This window comes from Lagenorhynchus albirostris, chromosome 1 (genome assembly GCF_949774975.1).
Source record: "Lagenorhynchus albirostris chromosome 1, mLagAlb1.1, whole genome shotgun sequence".
Classification (NCBI taxonomy): Eukaryota; Metazoa; Chordata; class Mammalia; order Artiodactyla; family Delphinidae; genus Lagenorhynchus; species Lagenorhynchus albirostris.
This window is the reverse complement of record NC_083095.1, coordinates 27,352,777-27,365,878: the sequence shown is the minus strand read 5'-3', so window position 1 is coordinate 27,365,878 and position 13,102 is coordinate 27,352,777. Positions and strand designations below refer to the sequence as shown.

The 13,102-nt window shown below is 46.4% G+C and overlaps 1 pseudogene; it reads right to left on the bottom strand.

The window, feature by feature from the left end:
- Nucleotides 1-390: 390 nt before the first annotated feature.
- LOC132527717 (glutamine synthetase-like) lies at nucleotides 391-1,761 on the bottom strand (annotated as a pseudogene).
- Nucleotides 1,762-13,102: the final 11,341 nt, after the last annotated feature.

Genomic DNA, 13,102 nt, shown 5'->3' with positions numbered 1-13,102 from the left:
TCATCTAAGCAGCACTATTTTCTTTTTAAGGTTAATTCCATTCAAAGATCAAAGTCCAAATACTTAATCAAAACCACTGATTTTGCAAATGCACAGCCCATCTTGGGCTAGATTTGCAACCACCAAATACTGAAGAAAGCAAAGCAAAATGGAACCAGGCCCTTACAAAATACATAGTGTGTTGAACTTTTTTTTTTTTTTTTGCTAGGTATCACTAAACACTGAACCCTGCTGCTCTTCAAACTCTCTCTTTTCCTTTTTTTTAGGAATAAAAAAAGACCTTGATACCCCATCCTTTGAGTTACAGCTATTAGGACAATGGAGAGAGGGACGAGAGTAGGAGCGGGATGTAGTATTAGGAGGTGTTTGATGGCTGCAAGTCTAGTCCACTTAGGTTTTGTACTGGATGGGCCCATTGCCAGTTCCATTGAGAAGGCATGTGCAGATGAGGGCTTCTGTCACTGAAAAGGGGTCGCAGTTGGCAGAGGAGTGATGGTATTCCCAGTAACCCTTCTTCTGGCCGACAGTCCTGGGAATGTGGATGCTAGCTCCAGGGTTGGCCACGCCGGCAGAAAAGTCATTGAAGTTGGAGGTTTCGTGGAGTCGAGTTAGGTGCCGGGCGTTGTCCAGGTCCCCCTTGGGATCGTAGGCTCAGATGCAGGTACTGCTCGCTCAGTTTCTCAATGGCCTCCTCAAGGTGTTTCAGACCATTGTCCTCTCTCACGGCCTTGGTGATGAAGTTAGTGTGGCAGCCTGCACCATTCCAGGTCCCAGGAATGGGCTTAGGATCAAAGGTTGCTGTCATTCCAAAGTCTTCAAATACATGACACAAGATGAAACGGGCCACCCAGAAATGATGTCTCATATCCATTCCTTCACAGGGTCCTATCTGGAATTCCCACCAGGCAGGAATGACCTCGGCATTCCGTCCCTGAAATCTTAACAGAAGTGTACAAGCAGGCCTGGTGGTAAGCCTGCACAATATCCCTGCCACAGGCTTTGTCTTCTCCCACACCACAGTCATATGGACATTGGGGCCCAGGGAAGTGGCTGGAAGGCCAACCAAAGGGGTGTTCGTCTGTGCCCGTGAGAATATATTCCTGCTCCATTCCAAACCGGGGGTGCTGGTTGCTCACCATGTCTGTGACCCATTTACAGGTGTGCCTTCAATTGGTCTCTGTGGGCTTCCGGTTGTATTTGAAGACTTCACAGAACACCAGCTTGGGGTCCTTGCAGAAAAGGTCCTGAAACACGGCAGCAAGGGTGAGATACTTGTCACTGTTGGAGCTTCAGACTGAAAAGTACTAGAACCATCAAAATGCCACTCAGGCAACTCATCTAACACCGTCAATCCAGGTATGCATAGCTTGGGCTTCCTCACCCTGAGACAGGGACATGCCCACCTGCTGGATGCCTTCTTTCAAGTGGGAACTCGCGGAAGTGGCCGTGGTAGGAGGTATCCTGGGAGGCAGTGCAGGCAGGCGGTGAGAATGAGGTGCAGGAGGAGAGGCAAGGAGGCCGGGGATGCTGTGCAGATGCTCTGCTCTTCTCCCATCCTCAGCTCTGCCCTTCTCCCATCCTCAGCTCTGCCAAAATTATCGCTTCCTTCTCGAGCCTAGAAATGGTTTGAATGGGGCAATGGGAGGGTGTCTATTTCCTAAATCCCCTCTCAGTCTAAGTTTTCCTTCTATTCCTCTCTGGGTCACCTAGTCTCAAGAGGAAATGGTGATGCGCTTACCTGTTTCCAGATGGCACAAGCATTGGGTACCATCTGGACCCAATTGTACATGGTCTCCTTTGTACCACAGTGATGATGGCTCAGTGTCAGGGGGAGGGGGAGACAGAGCAGAGGCATGATTTATGGATGTGATTCCGTCTTCTTGGGCCTGCTTCCCTACAGGACTAACCAGAGGCCAAATTGGGAAGAAGGAAAAGATTCATCCTGGTTCCTTTGGCCCTTTTCCATTGGGAGTGATTCTGACTCTCACCTGCTTAGAATTGAGGATGCCAAGGAGCTTTCTGGTACAAATATTAACAGTGTGGAAAATTGGCCCTGAGTATAAACAGGAGTTTGAAAAGGAAAGAATCAAGCCCACTGTATTCTTAAAGAAAAGACTGAAAAAAAAATCACAACTTGTAGGTTTCAAAAGACTATCTTCTTTCCAGTTTTCCGTTTAGAAAATATGGATATAATAAATACACATTTGTACACCCTTGCCTTGAGGAAAGCGCCTCAGAAACGCATAGTGGTTATCCTGAATGGTAAGATTCCAGGAGATTGTTTTTATCTTGTTTGGATCTATGGTCTGATTTCCCCACAGTGAATGTGAATGGCAATGTTGTTGGATGCTAAGTGAAGGTCAGGTTCTAAAGTCATATGTAAAGAAGAAAATCATGTCCCCTAAAATTACCCCTTGAAGACTACTTCCCTACTAGAATGGGATATATGTGGCTTTGTGTATCACAAAGTAGTTGTCTTGAATTTAGGGGCCAAGATATATGAAAAGATACACATGTTCATACATCAGAATCCACTCAAGGTGCTGAAAAGGTGCTAAGCTTTGTGGGAACTGAAACCAGCTGCTGAGGGAGTATCTGTCATCTTGCTCTGCGTTCCCTGGAGCCTCTACTCACTGAGTGGAATGGCCTGAGGAAGCATCTTTACTCTGCAGATTGCTTTCTCTCTGTTTCTCTCACTGTTTCTCTCTCCTCCCGGGATGTGGTGAGGGGGCTTGTCTTAGAGCTGCAAGGGAAGCCATTATATTCACTTAGATTGCATATTCTAGATCAATAAAATTAGCATTTTATTCTAAGGTGGATTCATTAATTAATTGAATTGAATTTATTGAATTCTAAGGTGAATTTATTCCCACTTCACGTAAAGTTAAGAAAGCTTTGTGTACGGTATGGGGTGGTTGGAATGGAGGAGGTCTAGGTATAAAAGCAGGAACTTTGAGGAGACCAGGAAGGGCCTGCCCACTTTTGCTTGGAAATCCAGCCTGGAAGCTCTTAGCTGCCGCAGCAAGCTGTTGGTAAAGGTGGCTCTTAACTCTGGGTCACTTTCCTATTTGGGGTGGTGGGCAGGAGGAGAGATCAATTGGAGGGATGGAATAGAATCTTTTTTTTTTTTTTTTTTTTGCGGTACCCGGGCCTCTCACTGTTGTGGCCTCTCCCATTGCGGAGCACAGGCTCCGGACGTGCAGGCTCAGCGGCCATGGCTCACGGGCCCAGCCGCTCCGCGGCATGTGGGATCTTCCCGGACCGGGGCATGAACCCGTGTCCCCTGCATCGGCAGGCGGACTCTCAACCACTGCGCCACCAGGGAAGCCCTAGAATCATTTTTATATGTCTTTCTCCCTCACTTTCTCATTCACAGATAGAAACAGGTCCCCACAAGACTGGTATGCCCCTGGGAGATGTCTGGGGTCCCTGGCAAGGGAATATTTGCCCAACACTTACTTATTGAGCACCTATTATATGTGAAGCACTGGGATAAGTATTGAGTCTTCTTGGGGGCAGCCTGTATACCCTCCTTCCTCCCTGCCATGGGGGCAGGAAGAAAGTGAAAGAGAAGACACAACTATGGCTGCCCCATGCCCTCTCATTTGGTGATTTGTCCAGCCCTGTGGATCCGGTGGAGCAGGACAGTGGGGTTAAGACCTGGGTTTTAGAATCAGACAGGCCTGGGTTCAAATCCCACTTCTGGCACTTGTGAGCTACATGACCTTGGACAAGTTATTTGGCTTTTCTAAGTCTCAAGCAAGTTATTAAGTCATTCTGTAAATGGAAAAGATACTTACTGAGCACCTACTATGTGCAAGGTACTGGGGATAAGTACTAAGCAACGTTCTCTGCCCAAGAGCCTTACAACCTGTGGGAAAGACTGACGTTCATATTTGTAAGTACAAATTGTGGTAAGTTCTCCAAAGGGAAAAGGAAGAACCTTTTGAGACTGGAGAGCTGAAGCCCTCATTTGGGTCGTTTCAGGGGAGGGCTTTAAGAGAAAGGCTCTCTGAAGAGCTGCTTTAAGTCGAGAACTGTGGGATGAGAAGGTGCCGGAGTACGAGTGTGGGAGAGAGAATTCCAGCAGAGAGCAAAGCATTTGTTCCACCTTCAGCCAGTGAGATCCACCCGCCAATCCCCTTAGAGCAGAGGAAGCCCTTCTTAGCTAAAAATAAACTTGCTGAGCCTCAGAAAATCCTGTCACTGCCCAGATCCCCCCAGAGAGACGATTCTGTGGCTCTAACCCTCCCAGCTGCACCCCGCAGGATGTGTGGGGCTGGTGGTCTTCGAACTGCAGCCCCCAACTTTCCCGGCTAATTGTGCCTCGCTGAGAGTGTGTCTCCAGCAAGGCTGGGCTCCCGAGCTGGGCGCCCGCCAGTCAGTCTGGCCAGGGAAGGAACTATTTTGGGAATTTTTATGATGGAGCAATATTTTTTCGGTAAACAAATGGAAAGCTGTTACACAGGGACGGTCACCCTGTAGCTTGAGGTTCACCTTTCTCCATGTGGAGCTGTCACAGAGGCAGCACTGTCCAGTGCGGAGAATGTCCCCAGGGCTACCCACCTTCATTGCACACCTCATCATTTCTCTTAGATTAAACAGCTACTGAAATTGAGGAGGCTGCTCCCTCCCCCTGCCCTATCTTGGATTCTTTGAGAACAAAAGCTCTGGTGTGGTCTCAGGTAGTGGGGCCTGGCCAGCCTGATTAACCCCTTAGGGCTTGGAGATGGGCTGTTAGCTTTGGAAGGGACCTGCCATCCCCCTCAAGTGGTGAAGGAACCAAGGCCCAGAGAAGGGAAACTGCTTTCCCAAGGTCACAGAGCTCATCCACTGCAAATGAGGTTGGAGTCCCAGTGCTCTTCTCTTCCTTTAGGAACAATAAGCCAGACCTGAGGTCAATAAAAGGAAAGGGTAGAGCCCAAGTTTGGTGTTTTGCAGAGAGCCTACAAAACTATACACACATCGCAAGTCATGAATGTACTAAGTTCCTAAGCACTGACCCCACCCTCAATGTCTCCTGGGAGAGGATTCTCCTTATATCTGAGGACCAGTCCTTCATCCCAGTTCTGACCTCATCTGGCCTGGCCTCTTCAGGCACTTGCCTCTGATTGGCTGCTTGGTGGCTGGGACTTCTTTACCCAAGGTCCCTCCCCTTGTTGCTGGGAGACTATCCCTGCCCAAACGTCATTCCTCCAGCGGCTCCATCAACTCTTGTTCTGCCCCAGTGGCTCCCGAGCATCCAAGCTGCCTGGGCCCCATTTTCTCAGACTGAGCTATGGCCATTTTTTAATGTCTGAGCTCAGAGAAAGATAATCAGGGCCCCCAGATGAAAACAGGATCAATGCATTGCCTTCCCCCTACTGACAGAGCTAGGAGGCCACTATATTGTTATGGTGATAATAGCTGCCTCTTCCTGAGCCTCCGCCAGGCCCTAATAGATATCTTTTCATTTCATACTCACAGCGGCCATGCATGGTATGGGTTATTCGTCCCACTTTACAGAGGAAAATGCTGAGGGCCACAGAAGCCCAAGATCACACGACTGATGAGTAAGTAACGGAGCCGAGATTCACTCCAGGGCTGTCTGGCTCTAATCCCTCAGCTCTCCCCACCAGGCAGCCTCCAGGTATGAGACAAAGAGGGTCTGGCCAGGATGGTGGCAGAACTATGTAGCGGAAAGGACTCTGTTTACAAGCTCCAATAGATCAAAGGCTGGAGTTGAAAGCAATGGACAAATAGAACATATCACCTAAGTTTTGAGTCTTGAATTGGTCAGGAGTTTTCCATTTTTAGTTGATAGAAACCCAACTCAATCAGCTTATATACAAGACGGCTTACCTACATTTGAGTGCCTGGGAAATCCGGGATTACATCTGGCTTTATGAACAGCTTGATCCATGAAAGTCTTTCTCTGCTTGGCTTATTCTTCAAACAAGCTTTCTCCACACGATGGTATCAGTCGTTGCTGGAACCCCAGCATCAGATCCTCTCAGCAGAAAGGGACCGTTTGGGAAAGGGACCGTGGTGGGAAAATCCCAGAAGGACTCCTACTGACTGGCTTGGGTCATATGCCCATTCTCTGAGCCAATCACTGTAGCCAGGGGGATGGAGGAAGCATGTGCTCCTCAGGGAAACCAGCTGAGCTTCGGTGTCTGATGAAGGGGAGAATATGTTTGGGGAGACAGAAACAACAGATAAGCTTAGGCCACGGGACTGGGAGAATGTTGGCACCCATGACAATCAGAGGGAAAAATCAGGAGGAAGGGTTACTTGGGAATAATAATACTAATTACAACAACAGTAATAAGTAACATTTATTACAGCTTACAAAGCCCTTTCGCATACCTTATTTAGTCCTCATCTAACCCAGAAAGGAAGGCAGAACAGGTGTTGTTACTGACCTCATTTTACAGATGAGGGGACAGGTTTGGAGAGGATAAGGGATGTGCCCTTGGCTGGCAGGCGGCAGGTCTGGAACTCTGATGGTGGACTCTCAGGTTCTCTGAATCCCAGTTCAGGAGGGGAGACAGGTTGAGTGTGGAGTGCCTGGTGTCCTGAAGGCCTCTGCTGCTCTCAAGGTGACAAGCATACCTGACTATGTCACTTTGGGGTCATTTACTTAGTGTGAGCCCTTGCTAGGTGTTACACGCCATGTGGGCAGGGATCATATCTGTCTAGTTCACTGCTCTACCTTAGTGCCGAGCTCTGTGCTTGGCACCCAAGAGGCACTGAATATAAAGTGATCCAGTAGAGCTCTGTTGATGACCTGAGTCTCCCTGGGAATGGAGGATGGGGACCAGAGATCCAGGCTAAGGACTGAGCCTTGGGGAGTGAGCATGGGGATAGAAAAGTAATGGGAGCCTAAAGTGCAGCACGGTTGGTCCCAGCCCCAGACAACCTTCACCAAATGCACCACAAGCCTCGCATCTGCTGGGCAGACCAAACTGGACATATGGGACCTACAGACTCTGAAAATCCCATTAGTACAACAGGACTGGGTTGGCAACCATGTGAGTTGTGACTTCTGGGACCTGTCTTTGCTGTGCCTGATTGCACTTCTCTTTAAGTTCAAGTTAAGTCAATCAAACTCCATTTATTGAGCACCAACTATAAGCCAGGCATTGTGCATATATTGGGCACCAGGTGTATGGTGATAAATATAACACAATTTTAAGGGTCATTTTAAGGGCCACTCATTTGTTTAACCCTCATTATTTCCCAGATACTGTGTTAAGCACTGGGTGTACAAGATTTGGTGAAAGTCTTATTCTAGACAGGGTGGGGTGACACATTTATGCCCAACTGATTACAGTACAAACAATGTGATAAGTGATGTGATCTGCATATAAAAAAGTGCTTTGGGATTATAGAGATAAAAGTGACTAATTTTTGTTTGAGAGATTCAGGAACTCTTGCTGAGGAGATGCTTTCTGAGCTAGACTAGCAGAGCAAAGGAAAAAGGTAAGTGCAGGGTGTACTTAGAGGAGGAATGGTGAGCTGCTTAGAGTGGGGAGACTCAGGGCTCGGGGGAGGTGGCGGGAAGTGGAAGGTGGGAAGGAGGCGAAGCTTGAGGACTGGTTCAGGGATTTCCACTTTATCCTTAGATGCCCTGGCCCCTTGGCAGGGAAACCCTTGCCTGGTATCTGTCTATGTTTTGCCATTCAGTCATCTATTGGTTTCATACTTTGTTCTCTGGTCAGCATGTCCTATTTATGTTTGTTGCCTCTTAAAATGTGAGCTACTAGTGGGCAAAGCCAGTTTCCATGCATTTTTAAAAAAAATTTATTTATTTAATTTATTTATTTTGGTTGCATTGCATCTTCTTTGCTGTGCGCGAGCTTTCTCTAGTTGTGGCAAGCAGGGGCTACTCTTCGTTGCGGTGAGCGGGCTTCTCATTGCGGTGGCTTCTCTTGCTGCGGAGCACGGGCTCTAGGCGCGCGGGCTTCAGTAGTTGTGGTGTGTGGGCTCAGTAGTTGTGGCTCGCGGGCTCTAGAGCACAGGCTCAGTAGTTGTGGTGCACGGGCCTAGTTGCTCTGTGGCATGTGGGATCTTCCCGGACCAGGGCTCGAACCCGTGTCCCCTGCATTGGCAGGCGGATTCTTAACCACTGCACCACCAGGGAAGCCCCATGCATATTTTTGCGTGCGTGCTGAGCCCAGTATAGTATGGATCATAACCAGATCCTCTGGCCAAGAGAGGCTGGCCATGAGCTCTACTGAGTGACTAGGGAGCAAACTCAGAGCTGCTGAGACTGAGCTCCCCCCGAGCTTCCCTCATCTACCACCTTTGGGGTCACCCATAGTGTACATGCTGGAGTGCACTGATTGTCCACTGATATCCAATCCCTTTTGTTTGATAATAGAACTGAGTTTGAACCAGACACACGCCACCCAGCCTCCCTTGCTACTTGGTATGTCCATACACCTGTGTTGCAGCCACTGGGGTGTGAGTAGGAGTGAGTTGGCCATAAAAGGAATGCATGATCCTAAAAGGAATTCATTAGCACAGTGAGATCAGCTCTGTGCTTTGTGACCACCCAGAGGGGTGGGATAGGGAGGGTGGGAGGGAGATGCAAGAGGGAAGAGATATGGGGATATATGTATACATACAGCTGATTCACTTTGTTATACAGCAGAAACTAACACAACATTGTAAAGCAATTATACTCCAATAAAGATGTTTAAAAAAATGTTTAACATTTTCAAATGTCACAAGAGAACCTGGAACTGTAATAGCAAGCATTGCACATTTGGGATTTAATTTTGTAGTTCTTTGTAACATTAACCTTGTTAATCTTTGGTATTAATCTCCTTTTTATTCGTTTGATTTGCTTTGGGTAAAACTTTAAAAAATCCTTTATTTTGTATAAAATCTATAGTTTATATTTGAAACACAGAATTTCTACTTTGGTTCCCATTTGTATATGTATATCAGATCACTGAAGTTTTCAAGCCTGTATTGTACATAGAATAAATTTATCTAAAATAAACTTATTGGATAAAGCCAAAAGATATATATATATATATATATATACACAATAGAAAACTAGAATTAACTAATTGGAATTTATTTTGCTGTGAATGACTAATGAACATATAATAAAATTAACTGTAAACTAATAAGCTTACACTACTTATTTATTTTTAATAAATTTATTTATTTTATTATTTATTTATAGTTTTTTGGCTGTGTTAGGTCTTTGTTGCTGTCCGTGGGCTTTCTCTAGTTGAGGCGATCACAGGCTACTCTTCTTTGTGGTGCGTGGGCTTCTCACTGCGATGGCTTCTCTTGTTGCAGAGCACAGGCTCTAGGCACGTGGGCTTTAGTAGTTGTAGCATGCGGGCTCGGTAGTTGTGGCTCGTGGGCTCTAGAGCACAGGCTCAGTAGTTGTGGCACACGGGCTTAGTTACTCCACGGCATGTGGGATCTTCCCGGACCAGGGCTCGAACCCGTGTCCCTTGCATTGGCAAGCGGATTATTAACCACTGCGCCACCAGGGAAGCCCCAAGCTTACACTATTTAAAAACATGTTCCTTATATTAAAAAATCAGAAATAAGGAATAAATTAATTAATACAAACTTTAAACATTCATCTCTAAAAATAAGAGCAATCATTTCATCGACTAAAAGTAAAAAGTAGGATCACCACATTACGTTACTGGAAACAAAGTTGGCTATCAGACATCATTATTCTTTAATTACATGATTCTTTAAAAAATTATTAGGGCTTCCCTGGTGGCGCAGTGTTTGAGAGTCCACCTGCCGATGCAGGGGACATGGGTTCGTACTCCGGTCCGGGAAGATCCCACATGCCGCGGAGCAGCTGGGCCCGTGAGCCGTGGCCGCTGAGCCTGCACATCCGGAGCCTGTGCTCCGCAACGGGAGAGGCCACAACAGTGAGAGGCCCGCGTACCGCAAAAAAAAAAAAAATTATTTGAGTTATTTGAATTCTTTCAGATTGTATGCATAAAGTACGACTTTATTAATATCTAATATAATACTATTTAAAAGTTACAGAACTGAAAAATTCCATTTCTTCAGCAAATAATTTGCAAGGAAAAATAGAGAATAGAGAAACTATACATTTAAAAAAACTGAAGAAACATCAACTAAATGCTAGGCTTTATTGGATTCATATTCAAACAAAACAACTGTTAAAACATTTTTGTGAGACAATCAGAAAAAATGAACAGTGACTATATTAAGCTATTATTTACCTAATTTTAGGTGTGGTAATGGCATTGCTGTTATATTTCTAAAAAGTTGTTACATTTTAGATTTTCATAATAAAATATTTATCAATGAAATTTAAAAAAATAAAATGAATGCATGACCACTCCCCTGCCCTTTCCCCCTTCCTACATCAGGCGGTGAGGACACCTGGAGAAGCCATCTTGGACTCAGCAATGGGAGCTGTGTGTTGAGGAGGGCAGCGTCACCTAATGGCCTGGACCACCTGTCTGTGTACTGGGCATTTTTAAGTATCTTTGTTATGGCAGCTTAGTCTATCCCTAGATATGCTTAGTAGAGGGAACCTTGGACAACCAGTTCTTTATTTCGTGGTCTTACACAGGTCACCTTATCTTCCTAGGGCTCAGTTGCCACATCTGTCAGATGGGAATATTAAGAACTCTTTCCTTGCTCCATGGCAAGCATCTAAGAGCTGCAGATGTGGCTATGATTTGAAAACCGCAGGAGCAAGGCAAGGGTGCGTGGGGAGCAATGTCGGGGTGAGTGAGTGATGGTCTCTGATCATGGTTTATCACTCAGTCATTTCCTCTTAAGGAGTTTTGGAGAAACTCAGTTAAACCATTGGTCTAGCTAAGCAGAGCCGAGGAGGACCCTGTGGGAGCTCACCATCTGCCCAGAATAATTCTCCCCCAAATTTAAAGTGCTCAGAAAACACAAAGTTTGTCTTGGCCATAGTGGGCCAGACCTAAGGAAGTGATCTGGGGCGAAAGGCTTTTACACAATTGTAAGTAATGGGATGTGTTGAACCCAGTTGAACCTCATTAAAATGCCACGGCGGGTTGAGTGTTTATGTTTCATGCTCATGATGTTTGAATGTTTAAATTCACATGAAAACCGTAAGCACTGAGATGAAATAACTGGCAGGGCCTGGGCCACTATTTCAGGACGAAGGGTACTTGATGGCGACAGCGGTGTTGACAGAACGTGCTGCCTCTGAAGTACACGGAGGGCCCCAGCTCAGATGGGCCCAGGGCTCCCCACTCTGCTAACCTACCCATTAACATGATTTGCTTTTCCTCGTGTAACCCACTGCCAGGCACTGGTGCTTGTTCCACACACCCAGGTTGACTTATGATAAGTGAAGGACAGAGTCTGTGTGATTTGGGAAAGGCCAGCAAAGAGCAGAGTGTAAGGGTTTGTTGGGGAAGTTGATTGAAAAAAGAAGGCTGTCTAGGAGAGAGAAATAAGACAATGTGCTTGAAAAACTGGAAACAAATTCCTTAAATACCTCACAGTAAGAGAATAGTAAGACAGATTATGGCCTAATCATGCATTCTGTTCATTAAAAAAATGTATGAATTGTCTACTGTGCACCAGGGACCTGTGTTATTAGATTCTGGGACAAAATCCCTGGCCTCATTTTATGCAGCTATTTAAAATGATAGTTATGAAGCTTAGGTAACACCATGGAAAATGCTTATGATATAAATTTAGCAAAAGATGCAAGTGTCCAAATTTATGCACAGTGTGATGACCACTAGATTAAAAAAAAATAAAGATGGATGTAGAGGAGAATGAAGTGAGAGAAAATATGGCAAGGAAGTAATGACTGAGTTGGGGGGCACGTGGAGTTATGGCCAACCTGCCTTTATTTTCCTAACTTCCTGTACAGTAGTTGTAGTCCATTAGTAAATTTAAAAAAAAGTTTTTTAAAAAATAAGGGACATCATCTGACCAAGCGATCCTCCCACATTAACCACTGGTCCAGCCATCCTTCAAGGAGTACTTCACACTGGACCAGCCGGTCTTCCCGTGCCAACCGACTGCTGACCTTCTCCAGGTGTCAGGCTCTGCTCCTTGGATTCTGAATCATAGATGTGAAGGTTTGGGAGGGGCCCGGATATGCAAAAGTGCACTCCTCTTCTCAGTGATGGCAAATTCAGCAGTTCTCCAGTGGAAATGGAGAGGGCCCCAATCCAGCACAATGCGGGGGGCTGGTATTTCCCCCACTCTCATGGCCCAGGCACCAGTCCACTTAGGCCATGAGATGAAGGACTTGGCCAGCTTCCCACCTTGGGAATGGATGGGCCAGGTACCGCCTGCCAAGCCACAGCCAGACACTCACAGCTGTGCCTGTGCCCCCGGAGAAAGTGAAGGCTCTGCGTGCTCACTCCGAATAGGCCTGCCTGGGGCATGACTCTGGGATGTAGTGTGGAATCAGACAACCCAAAATTTTATTTTAAATTTGCAAGTATTTAATCGAAGAACTACATGCACATGGTTAGGAAAATAAAATAGTACAGAAGGCTTATATTTAAAGCAGACCTCCGTTGCACTGCTCCTTGGAATCAGTCTTGTCTCCCAGAGGCAACGGCTTCTGTTGCCGTTCTTGGTTCTGCCAGTTTCTTTCTGAGTAATATAATATACTAATCCTGCTGTGTCCTGGTGGTTCCTTAGGGAACTTTATCTATTGTCTCCCTGCTTGAATAAAGCAGGATTTAGTTCATCTGTACGCTTGGGTAGACGCGGAAAAGAGCCATCCAGGCGCTCCTTTCAAAAACCAACGTGCAGACCAGCCGTGTGAATAGTGGTCAGCAGACAGCCACCAGCTGCCAGCCCCTTTAGGGTCAGCCTCAGAGATAACACAGCGCCCTCGCCCAGGCCATGCCCTTTCTGGGGCAGCCTGCATCCAGTGCATCACATGAGGGAATAAGGTCAGGCCATTCCGCTCCATGCAGGACTCAGATGGTGAACGCTCACTTCAGTGCTCCTGGCTGGTGGCAGGAGGCTTTGTAGAGTCTGCATCGTAGTTTGACTTGTCCCTCTGTCCAAACTGCTTCCTTCCCATTTGGTTAGCAGACATTCTGTCCACACCAAAATGTCCTTCATATTTGATCCTGTCTAAAAC